Here is a 15232-nt window from a genome sequence, read left to right as displayed (position 1 = left end):
TTTGTTCCAGCCTTAATTGAGACATTTGAATTTTTTTACGAGGAAAACTTTTTTCGGCTCCATGGAGCAAGACATTATGTGTGCTATCGCAATCTGGCTTTGGGCATTTTTTTTAGCTCTAGAACATTGGCGGAAACTATGATTGCCATTGAGGCAAGCGAAGCAAAAGTTTTGTTCAGCTACGTATTTTAATCGATGAGTAGCATTCTTCTCCTTAAAAACAGCACGTTTTCACAATGCATGACTACCCTTCCACAAAACGCACGGCGGAAACTTAGACTAATCCTGAGCCTTACTAGTTACCTGGCTATTGGCTGCAAAAACATTGGTTGTTTTTGGTTTAACTTGTTCCTCGTTTTTTGCTTTAGAGTTGAGTACACGCAATCTTTCATGCCCGTCGGCCTTTTCTTTCAAAGTCTAATAGTGTTGGGCGCTGCCAATTATGCCTAACATTACGCATTGACCAAGCTTCCTCGAGGTTAGGCGGAAGTTTACTATTAGCTTGGTTCAACAGGTTAACACTCTTAAGATCATCATTGAATGACAATGATTTGAAAACTGCTACGAGGCCAGATAAGGCAGAGGAGAAACTAATGATATTTTCCAAAATGTGCATCTTAAGTGGAGGAAAACTCTTCAGCTTGTCAAGATGAGCACCAACAATAGCGTGTGGTTGCCCAAACTTCTGTTGCAAGGTGGCCAGTGCATCCTTGTACATAACGCCACCTGAGTAATAGATTTTAAGAATTGTTACCCTTGCGACATTACCTTCTGCAATACAACTCTCGACTTAGTCTCATCAGTGAACGATCTCGGACTACAAATCAACATCACTTTGTCGTGGACCGAGCACATAAAGAAAAAGCTAACTAAAGCAAATGCAACATTCTTCCTGATACGCCGCAGTGTCAGTCATCTTCTCTCTCCGCAGGTGAAGCTCCAATTGGACAAAACACTTCTCATGCCTATCATTTTATATGCTTCTCAATGCTGGTCTCCAAACAAATCGGACTTGAAGCAACTAGAAACCTTCCAGAAACGAGTTGTCAGATGAATGCTCCCTGACACACCGTACCGTGAAGCAATCAGTTCCCTTGGCATCGTACCCATTGCGTATTTTGCCGTTTTAACTGACTTTCTCACTCTTTCAAAAATTGTCAGTGGACTATATGACTGTGATCTCACCAGTTGTTATTCCTGCGCACCCAGTGGCTCACGACGCACAGCAACTTGTTTACTGTTTGATATCCCGATCATTAAGCTCGAGCGCCAGCGGAACAATTTTTGGTATAGAACGCCATGGAGAGCCAACAGAATAGCAAACGTTCTCCACATCAGAACCTTCTTGCCTGACTTGAAGTATCGTCTACTCAAATTCATGTGGTCGTTTTTCCACAGTCACTATGATGAACTCAGTCCATGTACCTGGACATTCTTGTGTTATTGCTCAAATTGCAGAGATCGACACATTGACCTCTCGGGACTCAATTGACTTGATTTATCTACGGGACTAACAGTCCCCTCATTTACGTTGTAAATGTAAATCCAATATAATAATAATCATAATAATAATAATAATAATAATAATAATAATCATAATAATCATAATAATAATCATAATAATAATCATAATAACTAAATTCCGCAATTGCGGTTTTTGCTTTGCCTGTGACAAGTGTTTTTAAGTTTGTCAGTTTCGTATCATTGGTGAGAACAGCGGAATCAACGGTGGACTTAAACTGACCAAACCATTCGTGCCAGTTTAACGTGTTGCCGTCAAACTGGGCTAACTTCCATTCAGGAAGATTATCTTTGCGGCTATGCATCAATAGTTCCTCCAATTCACGAGCGGAGAGAGGTCGATCCGATGAACAACCTTGGTTCGGATAGGCAGAAGACGGTGCGTAGTCTTCTTTGACTGGCTGATAACCGGTATTAGTATAATTGAAAAAATGCGGAACATGTTGGGGATGAACTGGCGGAGAATTAAAATACACAGTCCCACCACTAGTATACGGCGCGGCGGTGTTACACGGTGGGACAACAGTTGTCATAATAGAAAAAATGTTTCCATCATTACAACACTGAGCAGGCGTGACGATTGGAGTTGTAGCTGCCATTCGCCATAAGTTTGCATCACTTGTTTAGTATTCGTTGATATTAGGTGACACAGCATGCGGTACAAAGGGAAGATTATGTTGCGTCTTAACTGGCGCTGCATGGAAATTAGGTGCCGAAATGAAAACCGACGGTGGGTTTACTCCAGAAGATGAGAAGCCACCACCAGCAAATGCATGTGACAAAGAAACAAAACCAGAACCGGGTTGTGCCGGTAACATTGGGAGCGGTAATGATTCCGGTTGCCCGATGGCATTAATTATGTTTAAACTCATGGTCTGTGAAGGAACAGCAGACGGTAGTGGTAACACGTGTGCACTAGAATGCATATTGTTAACTGGGAATGAAAAAGATGGAACAGAAGCTTGCAATGGCAAAAGGCTTGCACTGCCAAATTGAGGTATAGCCCGATGTCCGTGATTATAGATTCCAGGGTCACTCAATGCTGTGTGCACATGGTTATGACTATTACTGGTGTGAATTGCATGAGCGAGGTGTGCGGAAATCGTCGGTTCTGATGAAATTGGTACAGGAGTGAAGGCCAGCAAACCTGACGCACTAGCAACGTCAGAAGTTGCTTGTGAACTAACAGAGTCTACCCAATCATTAGTCCGATCGGTTGTTACTTTTGAAATAAGTTGACTTACTCCTGTCGAGTTACTTTCCACTACCTTCTCGCTAACCTCAGATGAATTGTCCTCAAGTTCAAACGCTTTCATTTCCTTTTCAATTAGTTGCTTTTATGACTTTAAGCCACCTGCTCTAGTTCCAGCTGACTTTTTTCGAACTTAAGACGATTCTCTTGCTCTTTAAGCCTTACAGATACCTGATACTACCTTTCCAGCTCCTCGTGGCGTCATTTTACCAAAGTTAACTCATACCGTTTCTCACTTGATGACATAGTGTAAACAGTCGAGGTATGACAAGTTGAAGCAGATTCATCAGACTTACGTGTTTTACGTTTTCTACTTTCCTTGGACTTATTAGAGACCTTGGACCTGTTTTCAGATACTCGGGCTTCTGAATCTCTTGTTTTATGCGAGCGTGAAGATGTCTCAGACCTAGTTTCTTGTAAAGGTCCCCTGCTCTCTGTAATGCTGGATGCTGGGAATGACGAAGGTTCAGGGCTCATCTTGTAACTCTGAGCTTCATGCATTACTTTATCGGTCATTTAGGTAACTTTCTTAAGCCAATAGTCTAGCTGAGCAATAATTTTTCAGGGTTTTCGGTTTTTCCTAGTTAATTGCTCAATTATGTACAAAGCTTTTTCCATTGCAATTTTACATTTGTAAAACAGCATTATCAATTCTTGTGGTGCGACTATTATTTTCAATGTACTCAAGTAATAGTGAGTGACTTTTAAGCAGCTCAATTTCTAGATTTAGACGGGTTTCAAATTACTTTCGTATTTTACTTTGGAATTTTTTGTCCATGTTTTTCACAAATTGACAATGTTTTACGGATGCTCACCAAAAGGAAAGCAATTAATAAAATGAGATACTGTTTTGGTACGTAATTAAATTTGCATTAATATATCTACATTAGTTTACAAGATGGGGGAACTTGACGTCTCAAAGCTTCCGCCTGAAGCTTTTTTTTTATAGCTTTTCGAGCTTTGAGTGGTAAGCGGTTCCGCTTCTTACGCGTCTTAAGGATGTTAAGATTAGCGCTATAACGCCTTAGAAGGAGGAGAGTCTTTAACTCAAGGGAAGGAGGCTGGTGAAGCTCTTTGTACTTCTCAATTAGTATCTGGTTTTTAGCCTGACGCTTAGAGATAAAGTGTTTGACGACGTTCAGAGCGAGAAAACCTGTTGAAACTAAATTTTCCTCTATATCCTCGGTTCCTTTCCGTCTACAGTATACGATCGCACAAATATTTGTCCTATACCTGAATAACATATTGACAAGTTGATCACTACTCAGCTTGCGTTTATTGTTGCTGCTGTGCCTACTCATTGAGTTATTAATGGCATCGTGCCAAATTACAAGGTCGCTACGGTGAGACAAGTAGTGATGAAGGTAGTACTTTATTGTTTTCTGAGAATCCCTAGCGTTGAAGGTCAATTTTAAATCTGGCTTTGTAAAGCAAGTATCTTTGACGCGCTTCTGGGACAGAGTGGGAAGTTTTCGGAGCGCGTGATCCAAGGAACTAGCTCCTAGAATGAAAACCATACACTTAAAGGACCTATGCGACGGCTACGTTAAGCTTAAGTACCAATGGGGCTGGAAAATTAAGTAATAGTGAGTGAATTTTAAGCAGCTCAATTTCTAGATTTAGACGGGTTTCAAATTACTTTCGTATTTTACTTTGGAATTTTTTGTCCATGTTTTTCACAAATTGACAATGTTTTACGGATGCTCACCAAAAGGAAAGCAATTAATAAAATGAGATACTGTTTTGGTACGTAATTAAATTTGCATTAATATATCTACATTAGTTTACAAGATGGGGGAACTTGACGTCTCAAAGCTTCCGCCTGAAGCCTTTTTTTTATAGCTTTTCGAGCTTTGAGTGGTAAGCGGTTCCGCTTCTTACGCGTCTTAAGGATGTTAAGATTAGCGCTATAACGCCTTAGAAGGAGGAGAGTCTTTAACTCAAGGGAAGGAGGCTGGTGAAGCTCTTTGTACTTCTCAATTAGTATCTGGTTTTTAGCCTGACGCTTAGAGATAAAGTGTTTGACGACGTTCAGAACGAGAAAACCTGTTGAAACTAAATTTTCCTCTATATCCTCGGTTCCTTTCCGTCTACAGTATACGATCGCACAAATGTTTGTCCTATACCTGAATAACATATTGACAAGTTGATCACTACTCAGCTTGCGGTTATTGTTGCTGCGGTGCCTACTTATCGAGTTATTAATGGCATCGTGCCAAATTACAAGGTCGCTACGGTGAGACAAGTAGTGATGAAGGTAGTACTTTATTGTTTTCTGAGAATCCCTAGCGTTGAAGGTCAATTTTAAATCTGGCTTTGTAAAGCAAGTATCTTTGACGCGCTTCTGGGACAGAGTGGGAAGTTTTCGGAGCGCGTGATCCAAGGAACTAGCTCCTAGAATGAAAACCATACACTTTAAGGACCTATGCGACGGCTACGTTAAGCTTAAGTACCAATGGGGCTGGAAAATTAAGTAGGTCGGTTGAACTCCAACAACACACACGGAGTAAACCTGAGGATGAAAGAATTCAACTTAACTCACTTAATATCACCGTACCTGACCACTTAACATTACTGTCACGCTACAAATTCAATAATCGGACGGGCAGAAACAGCTTTGATTTAATTCAAGCAAACTGGCTCTCAGTTTCACCAAAGGTGGGTGGGGGATCAGGCAAATTGGTTAAGTTCCAACAACACACGCGGAAGAAACCTGGAAAAACTCAACTTATTTTGCCTGATATTTTGCTACCAGACCACTTACCATAAGGTTGGTGTCATGTTACAGCACAGTTTCGCAGAATTCTGGGGACATTTATAGGATTTTTTGGCAATTTTTTTTTATTTTTTTCACAATATTTTTTAGAAAATTTTGCTCAGCACGTTCGAGCCATAAACCAATCCAAAAAACTAGTCCAGTACCTTTTGTCTATCTTCCGATTTCACGGATTAATATTCCGTTCATATATATATCCAAAAATTTTGAGTATTGAGAAAAATTACCGGTTGCTAGCTTGCGGAAAATTTTTAAATATTTATGACATCGTATATAAATTTATAGCACGAATGGAGAGTTTTAAAAATTTTGGAAACTTCTTGCAGTTTTTAATTGGAAATTGGCGACACCGGGAAAAAATCTAAAACTTCGGGTGTCGAGAAAAACACAGCTCCACTTTGACCAAAAGTCAACAATCAGGACACATGAACATGCCTCTCTTCCACCAGTCTGCTCTTTCGACTGTCTGCTCTGTCGTCTGTCGGCTTACAGGCCAATCAATCGGTTCAAGTTGGTGTACGTAGGTCGGTCTACGTCTACGTTTCTTCGTCAAATATAGTAGATGGCTTCGTTGTCAATTGTTGTCCGGCACAAGTCTTAATGAAGATTTGGTCGTCAATAGCTTGGGTTTAAATCCAGAATTTGCTACGTTTGACAAAAACTGGTTACAATGCATATATTAACGTAGATCTACTCCCTAGAACTTGCTTTCAAGTCGTGTCATTAAATTTCGTGCCTTAAAACTAGTCCAAGATAAAGATCTGTATCTAAGTCTATAAAGCAGTAGACACAGGTGAAAAAAGCCACCCCCCCCCCATATTTTCCAATGAGCAATTTCCCTCAACAGTTTCCCTAGGGGCCTTGCTGTCCGGCAAATCTCCTGAATCTTATAGAACGGCGAAGCTCGTGACGGCAAATAACCACAAAATCAGGGCACTATCAGTCCCTTGTGGGGCGCCAAAATGTGCGCTCAATCTCTGTAAATCAACAAATATGAAGGTTCAAGAAGTTCAAATTACTGAGATCCTTTATCGGCAAAAACTCATCGTAATTTCGGTCGAGCATAACATCGTAACTTCAATAAATCTGCTTCAAAAAACAAAATTGGCGCAAGCTAGCCACAAGAACCGGTCGGTAATGCCCTTGAGACAAATTGCTCTTTTTGGCGGTCAGCCTTAATCAAGGCTGAACTGAATTACAAACAAAAACAGTAAAAAACGGTCAAATGGGGCTATAGCCCCTCGGGTGTACATGTTTTAAGGTCTTTGTATGGGGGGACTCGAACACGATTGCCGGCGTGGGAGACTTGTCCCTAGGCCATTCGGCCAACTGTGCTTATGGTTGTTAAATTTTGGTCCAATCATATTCAAGCTTGTGTTTGGTTTTATATGCATTTATACTCTGTTTTATATGCATCTACATTCTACATTTGCGTTGCAACATGGTAAATTAGTCAATTAGGCTGAAAAACTTAATTTTTCCAATTGGAAACTAGTTTTGAAGGCTATGCTTGGCACTTCTTTGACAAGAAAATTTGAAAAAAAAATTAACATTGTCAAAAAAAACTGTACACATATTGAATTTATTCAGTTTTTTAAAAAAAAATTTTTGTTTTTTAATATTTTTTTGAGGAAATCTGTTGTCTATTAAACATAATTTATTATTTTTTCAAGCGTGTGTATAGTTTTATCACCACACCACGGCCAAAAACGTACGAAGAGTTTAAAATTTGTTAGATTCATTTTTGTTTCATTTTTTGACAAAGACAAAAGACAAAAATCTATTTAAATACTTAAAACAACATTTAAAATAAAAATAACAATTAAAACAATACTTAACGTTCTGAACGGCAATAAAACGTGTAAGTCTGAACAATTGAACAGCTTTGGGTTTTTGGGTGAGAAACTCATCCTGGACTACGGTATAAACACAAAAATGCCAAATTTTGCTTGCAAATTTTTTTTTTCGTAAAATTTTTATTTTAGCACAAAAGCAAATTTGCGGCCAAAAAGGGATTAAAAATTTTTTAACTCAATTTTTTCTTTTTGTTTATGAAAAAAATGCATATCATACAATTTTCATATATGAAAACTTTATGATAAGCATTTTTCTGACCGAAATTAAAATTATGTTTTTGATTGTCAATATGCCCTCTATCATAGATATACTTATGTAAATCTATTTAAAGTTACCCAGACACGTTTTTTGGTGATTTTTGAAAATTTTATTTTTTCTATGACAAAATGACTATTTTATAATTTTCATTCATGAAAATTGTATGATAAGCATTTTTTATAAAAAATTTTAAATCACTTTTTTAATGACCAGAAAGCTTCAAAAGAGGCAATTAGACCAAAAATGTTCAGTAAAAACTATTAAAACACTTTTTAAATTTTGTAGAAATTTTTTATGATAAGCATTGTTTTCATAGACTCTTCATATATGAAACTGTATGGTAAGCATTTTTCTTCTATGGACGTCAACCCGGGAGACTGTAACACTTTTTTTTCTTGCAATTTGCCCCATCAACAGTTTTTCTCATTTTAAAAAACTTTTACGAGAGGGGGATTGGAAAAGAGCCCAACTTTTTTCGGAAATAAATGCTACCTTTGCTTCTTGATAAGACTTGTGAATTCTTTTATTTTTAATGTTTTTTTTTCAATTATATATTTTTTGCCTACGAAACCAGGCTAGAAAACAAAGAAAAGGATTATCATTTTCTATAATAATTAATATTCTCTAGTAATGTGTCAACCTTAATAGTTGAGACTTCATTTTCCTAGGAAAGTTGTTAGAAAAGAAAGCTCTGTGTCAATTTTTCTTACAACAAACATCTATAGTAATTCATATTGTTTAATATACTTTTGATTCTAAAATTTCTTATAACTTGTCGATCAATCAATTAGCTGCCGTGGTTGATCTGTGTATAGGGACTCTGGTTTACTGTGGCCGAACTTATTAGATATTTGTATTGATTTTAATTCGATTGAAATGCGGATTTGGCTAGCCTGTGTAACCGTTACATTCATCTTCAACCTCAACCTGAGCATTCTGAGCTTACAAACTTCGATATTGATTCTATTGAAAAAAAAACTAAACCACAATTATTCAAATCAATCACATTATTTCAGTAGAGCCATTGACATAACTTATTAACAACTACTTAAATATAATAATAAATTGTACCGGTCAACTAAATTTCAGACTCTACTTTTCCCTAATAGTGCTTTCTTTTTTCTAAAAAAAGCTAAAAAAAGTCTTTTGTTGCAATTGACAGTGCAAATAAATGCATGCGTCAGAGGCCTTTGGACCATAAAAGTATTAGAGAAAGGCCCTTTACTCCGGGACAGAAGCCAAAATCATCCCATATAGTTACCTGTATACGCGTCTTACTTTATCTTTTTTACTCCCAGGCGAAACTACAGAAAATACAGTCCTATAATACAATTATCAGGCTTGGTTGTACGGCCGTTTGAAGCATTTTCCGGTCAATGTTTTGATAAAATAGATTAAAAAACTCCTTGTATTAAAATTGGCAGGCTCGAGTACTGGTTTTTTATAAGATAAATTATTTAACCATTTTTTAACTCATTCCAATTCCGAGTTTGATTTGTTTCGGTTTTTTATCCACCCAATGACATAATTTGCCTAAATTGATAAATTTATTCACTCATCGCTGATTTTTACTGCAAATTACAATGGTAAGTTTGGTCACAGGATTCAATATTGAAAAGTTTAAAAATCAGAGATTAAGAGATAAGCGTCTAACTGTTTGTAAACTTTCGACAGAAACCATATTTTGCTCGTCCATCATATGTTTAGAGTTCATTAAGGATAAAACCTTTATCAAAAGACTTTTGAGGTTATTTGGTCATAAAAATGTATGTAGGGAGAAAACTAACACCAAAACATGAGCTGGATCCAGTATTTTTGCTTAGATTTTTTTCGATCATTTTATAATTCCACAAAATTGGTCTCTCATCGAACCAAGAAACAGGGCCGAACATAGAGGGGGGTTTGACCTTTTCACCGCCCAAAGGATCTCCCCTTTGGTTTTATACTTTGACATCAATTTTCGGCCCGCTGACCCTAAATTTTTTCTGAAAGCGGCCTAATTTTGTTGCCCAAATAAGTTACATTTGAGAAAGGTTCGCGCGCCGCAAAAAAACGCATTGTTTCAGTTAAAATTTCTCAAAAAGTGTCTCAAATCGACCGCATTTTCGGCTTGTTTTGCAAAAAAGTGCCCTGCAGTCTTTTTTTGTCTTTCTAAAAAGCTACGAAGGACCGAATAAATTACGACAAAAAGAGGACCTCTGAATGATGTGTCTTTAATCATAAAAAAACTTTCGGGTAGCAGAACAGATAGGAAAAGAGAGTCAATCAATAGCCGACTAGATTAAAGAAAATGCTATTAACTTCTGGACATTTTTGGCAGAAGAGTAAACGAACTAATATCATCTCAGTTGAATCATTAACTCCTTTTTCGCTTTCCAAAATGAACTCCTAAAAGTGGCTCTGAAATGAACTCTTAAAAGAATTTGACATGCTGTGAAAAGTTTTTTTTTCGCTGGTGTCAAAAACTGTTTGAAGCGTCTCATGCAAAATTAACAATCTCACTAGTTATAATCTTTAGATAATTGAAACCAAAGCTTTACTCACTTCCAATTGCTATATCTGTTTTCATTTCAATTTTTAACCTTTACTTATCAATTTGGATCAACAGTACAATCTCTCCCCCCCCCCCCCCCTTGAGTGACTTACCGTATAAAGCCTTCCCCAGGCATGTATTAATTTTGAAAAATAATTCTGCAAAAAATATGCAATTCGTACAAACGCGCAAATGAAATTGTTTTGTATATTTTTATGAGGGATTACATTTGTACTCTGTTAATTACCTAGATTAATGTTTTAATTCAAGTTTATTTAGTAATGCGGTTACTTTTGAATGAATCTAGGCTATAATCAAACTTAGCTTATCAAAAATCAATATTTCTGATGAGCTAATTAATAAGGGGGGACTTGAACGGTTGATACAATAATTTTTAACTTGAACATATTCGTTGTTACTAGCTGATTTTTTTGTTTTTGTACAATTTTGTTTAAAAGTTTATTATATCTCACATTGAAAAAAATTGTCAAACTATTTTTCAAAATTAACAAAATAACAAAAAGCTGATTTAAAGGTTAGACTTTTCATTCTGCAGTGTTAATTTTTTAGCAAATGAAATGAGTAAAACTAACAAGAAAAAAGCTTTAAATACTTCAAACAATGGATATTTTGAAATTTCAGATGAATTATTTGAGACTAAAAAGTTGAAATTAAAAATCGCGTATAATTTTACAAGAAAAATAAAAATATATATTTTTTTGCCTTTTTGGTAATACGGCTTTGGGTATTTATGCGTTTTGTAAAAACTTCAAAAAAAAATTATATAAGAAGAAAAAAATACTAGTTTATTTGCTGAGGTAGAAACTTTCCGAAAACTCACTTGTAACTGCGCATCAACCAACCAATTTTATTGTTATTACATATTATCTATGACGTAAAAATTTCAAAAAAACAACCTTGCACATTTTTTGGGAATAACTACGGAAACGTTACAAGGATTTTTACTGCTTCTTAAAAAGTTTATAGTAACAGTTTGAGGGTTACCTTGTCAACTGTCAACTTTTTTGAGAAAATATCATTTTCTGACGTTTTACTGCACAAATCGTCTGTTTTGGAAAAACCCTTCTTTGTTTTTCAATCATCGTTGGTGGTCAAGGATAACTCCTAGTATTATAAGCTGCGGTTTTTGTTATGATGTTTTTGTTGCTAAATTGAGGAGGGATTTGTTACCAGGTACAAAGTTTACATATGCTTAACCATTGAAATTATTCTTTATAGGCATGGCAATTCGGTGCTGATACCCTAAGGGGGGAAAAAGTTGAAGAGATCCCATTTGTTCAAAAAGTTAACAAAATTTTTTAAAAGCGTGTCTTTCATGCTGAGTTCATGCCTCTGAAATTGTAGTTCAAAAACTGAAAACTAAGTAAAATAGTTTTTTATTTTTGTTTGCTTCTAAAAAGTAACTACAAAAAACGGAAAATTGAATGTTTTACAGGAGCCACAAAGTCCATCTAAATGGAGCTTCTTATGTTAAAGAAGCTTTCCTTTGGAAAGGTGATTGAAAAAGTTTTCGAAGTTTTTATCATGCATTCGTTTTTCAAAGTTGATATTAAAAAAATATTTTTTTATTGTACTAAAGGTTGCTTTTTCTTTTAGGTAGCTGCAAAATTTTGATGAACATACAGTATCTTCATTTTTGATGAAGTATGCAATACAGCTTTTTGCAGCTTAACCAACCCGAACAATGATCCCCGCAATTTCCCCTTTTTGTCAAGTTAATTTTTTTAAATATTTTTTTTCAGTAATTTTGATGCTTCGTTGGCTTTTTGGTTTGCTTCTGAAATCAGTACAGTCCCAGTGATGTATCACAACCATTTCAGTAATGTATCAGATTCTGATCAAAGCCCTTCCTTCAGGCTTTTATCCAAATCGGAAATAAAGTGATCACTACATTCGCCAAACTCTAGTATTTTGCAGTGACATTAGTCCATATATATTCTCACTAAGATTCGTAAACTTTGAGTTGAGTTCCACATATTTTTACATACTGAAATAGAAAACTTGATAAACTTGATTTTATTCAGCGAAAAATTATAACGAATCCACCGACAAACCTGACGGAGCTAAGAGACTTATACTCCATTATTTATTTTCGGATTCAGTTAACGACCACAATTCTGCTGTTTTTGTACACTTCAACTTATCGCCAAACTCTGCAGCTAAGTAGATCGATCTAGTTTAGTCAAGAAGTCAAGAAACTCAGACAAAATCTGCAACAAAGAGCCAAATTGCGGAATCCAGGGACAAAACTTTCTAACAAAAAATCCTGCAATGTTTTAAGGACTTTGCTTCAAAAGACAAGACGCTTGTTTCTACACGCCGAGATAATGGATCAAGACTGCTTGTATAAGGGCAAAACTTTGAATTTTCCGACTGCCTTTTAAACTCTATGGAGCAGTAATAACATGAAAAAATTATATGTAATAAAAATATAAACTTTTTCAAATTTGAGATTTTTTGTGAAAATCATCCCCCCACACGCCATATAAAACTCAAAGTGAAAAATTTAGAAACAAAACAATTATGGCAAATAAGCTTCGTTTAATCAATTTGGAACGACTTCTAAGACGGATTAAATCTCTGCTTACGCATTAATAGCTCGAATTATATCGCGCGTTAATTGTCCCAAATTGGTCAAAATGGCCAAAATGGCAATTTTTAAACCCTCATAACTTTACAAAAAATGATCACAGGTGAAATATTTTTTTAAATTTAAGCTCAGGACAACAATCCTTTTGAATGATACAAAATAGTTCCGCTAAAAATTGCTAATATAAAAGACAAAACTTGTCTGAAGAAAAAACTCTCCCCGAGCACAAATAATCCTTTACTTTCGTTAGGAAAGTCGGAACAAAAATGGGCTTTTTTGTTATTTGTAGCCTTTCATTCTCAGAATTAGAGCGTTTGTGAGCAGCTGATGAGGCAGTGCTTAAGTTTTGTGTTATTTGAAGACCTATTTGGATCTGTTTAACAATTCCCCCCCCCCCCCCCATTGGTACCTTGTAACGAATCTCACTCCCCCTACAAAGAAAGAATTGAACAATTAATCATATACGAATTTTGTACCTTGTTAGCTATCCCCCCTATTGCAATAGGGGATTAATAGTTAACAAGACTGCTCGTATCAGGGCGAAACCCTGAATGTTCCGACTGCCTTCTAAGGTTTATGGAGCAGCAGTAATAACATAAAAAATTAAAAGAAATAAAATGAAAAGAAAATTTTTTTTTCTAAAATTTGAATTTTTTTAATGAAAATTATCCCCCCACACGCCATATTAAGTACAAAAGGATAGATTTTGTTCCTTGTAACAAACTAATTATGGCAAATAAGCTTCTTTCAACCAATTTGGAACGATTTCTAAAACGGATTAAATCTCCGCTTACGCGTTCATAGCTCGAATTATATCGCGCGTTAATTGTCCCAAATTGGTCAAAATGGCCAAACTGGCAATCTTTAAACCCTCACAACTTTACGAAAAATGATCACAGGTGAAATATCTTTTCAAATTTAAGCTCAGGATAACAAAACCTTTTGAATGAAATAAATAAAATTCCGTCAAAAATGGCTAGTTAAAAAGTCGAAATTTGTCTGAAGAAAAAAAAACCCACTTTCGTATCGAAAGTCGGAACAACAAGATCCAACCATTCAATTTCATGATTTGTCAGTACACTAAACATTATTGGCAAACTGATTTACAGCTATCAGATATACCTCAAGTTATGCCCTTGCAATTTTTTTGCATAAACGGTAACGTGTCATTTTTTGACGCTGAATTTGGATGTTAGGATTACTCTCGCTGATGATAGATTACGTAAAAATTCGAACTAAACAAATTCATGGCTCCCAAATTTAAACTAAATTGTGTCTAAAATTTATCAAGTTGCTATTCAGATAACTTATTGTCTTAAAATTCAATGCTTACCCAAGAGTGTTTTTTTTAACAATAACAGAAACTTAATTCTGTTTTAAAAAATTACTTGTGAACTTGACCTCTTCATCTTAACACCACAACCGCCCCTCAACCATGTGGTAGATATTTTAAAGTTTTTAGTGGGTTGATCGCCCACAGAAAATCAGCACTTAAATTGTTCTAAAACAGTTTCCATCAGAATTCCATTAACTGCATAGCAATTATAGTTCTAATTTAGTTCTAAATTCCTAAGAGGTTCTTGACTTGATCTCACAACAAGAAGCTACAAACATGCGCATCTGTTACATCTCCACCAGTAGTACTTACATTTAAGACACTCATACAAAATATTTAAAAACTCTCCCACTTGAGTGATAAAAAACATAATGCTGCAGATTTTAGAAGAATTTTCTGAAGTTTTTTTGTTTTTTTACGGAATTATCAATAAAAAATGCGGCGATAACTGAAATTGAACCATAAAGTTTACAATGCTATATACCTGAAAAAAAGCATAGACAAAGTTGGCTATATTCAATTGTGGGTCAAAAGGAAGAAACGTTTTAGTTTTATTATTACGAGGCCGAAATGTGCCTTCTGTGCATTGTAAGCGGATTCTGCAACAGACCAAAATCAGATATGTTGTGGAACTCGCAACATTGCTACTTTTCTTTGATCTTTGCTGTTTTTAATTCCACGGACAAATAGCTAAAACACTGTATTGCTCAAAATTGCTCCAAAAACAGGCAAGTTTGCGGAATCCGGAACAGTTTGTGGAATCCTTGAACAAAAAATAATATACGTTTTTAGTAAACTTAAGCGGCTGGGAGTGCGGGGGAACCTTAAGCGGGGGAACCTGCAAACTAAGCGGTTTCCGGAAATTGTAAGCGTAATCCGAAAATTGCAAGCGGAATTTGCATAAATTTACGGAAAAGCATTTACATTTGCGGAATCCGGAAAAATTACCTATATTCGCTCGTTGCGGGTTCTGCAACAAAACTAATGTGCCGACAAACTTTTCGTCGCAGATGTTTGTGCGCGGAATCTCCCAAAATTTTGCAAGTTGAAACCACTTACTTTTTAGAAAAGGTTTGAAGACTTGTCTC

The sequence above is a fragment of the Symsagittifera roscoffensis genome, chromosome 9 (assembly GCF_963678635.1).
Source record: "Symsagittifera roscoffensis chromosome 9, txSymRosc1.1, whole genome shotgun sequence".
Taxonomy (NCBI): Eukaryota; Metazoa; Xenacoelomorpha; order Acoela; family Convolutidae; genus Symsagittifera; species Symsagittifera roscoffensis.
Note: the sequence above shows the minus strand (reverse complement) of the source record.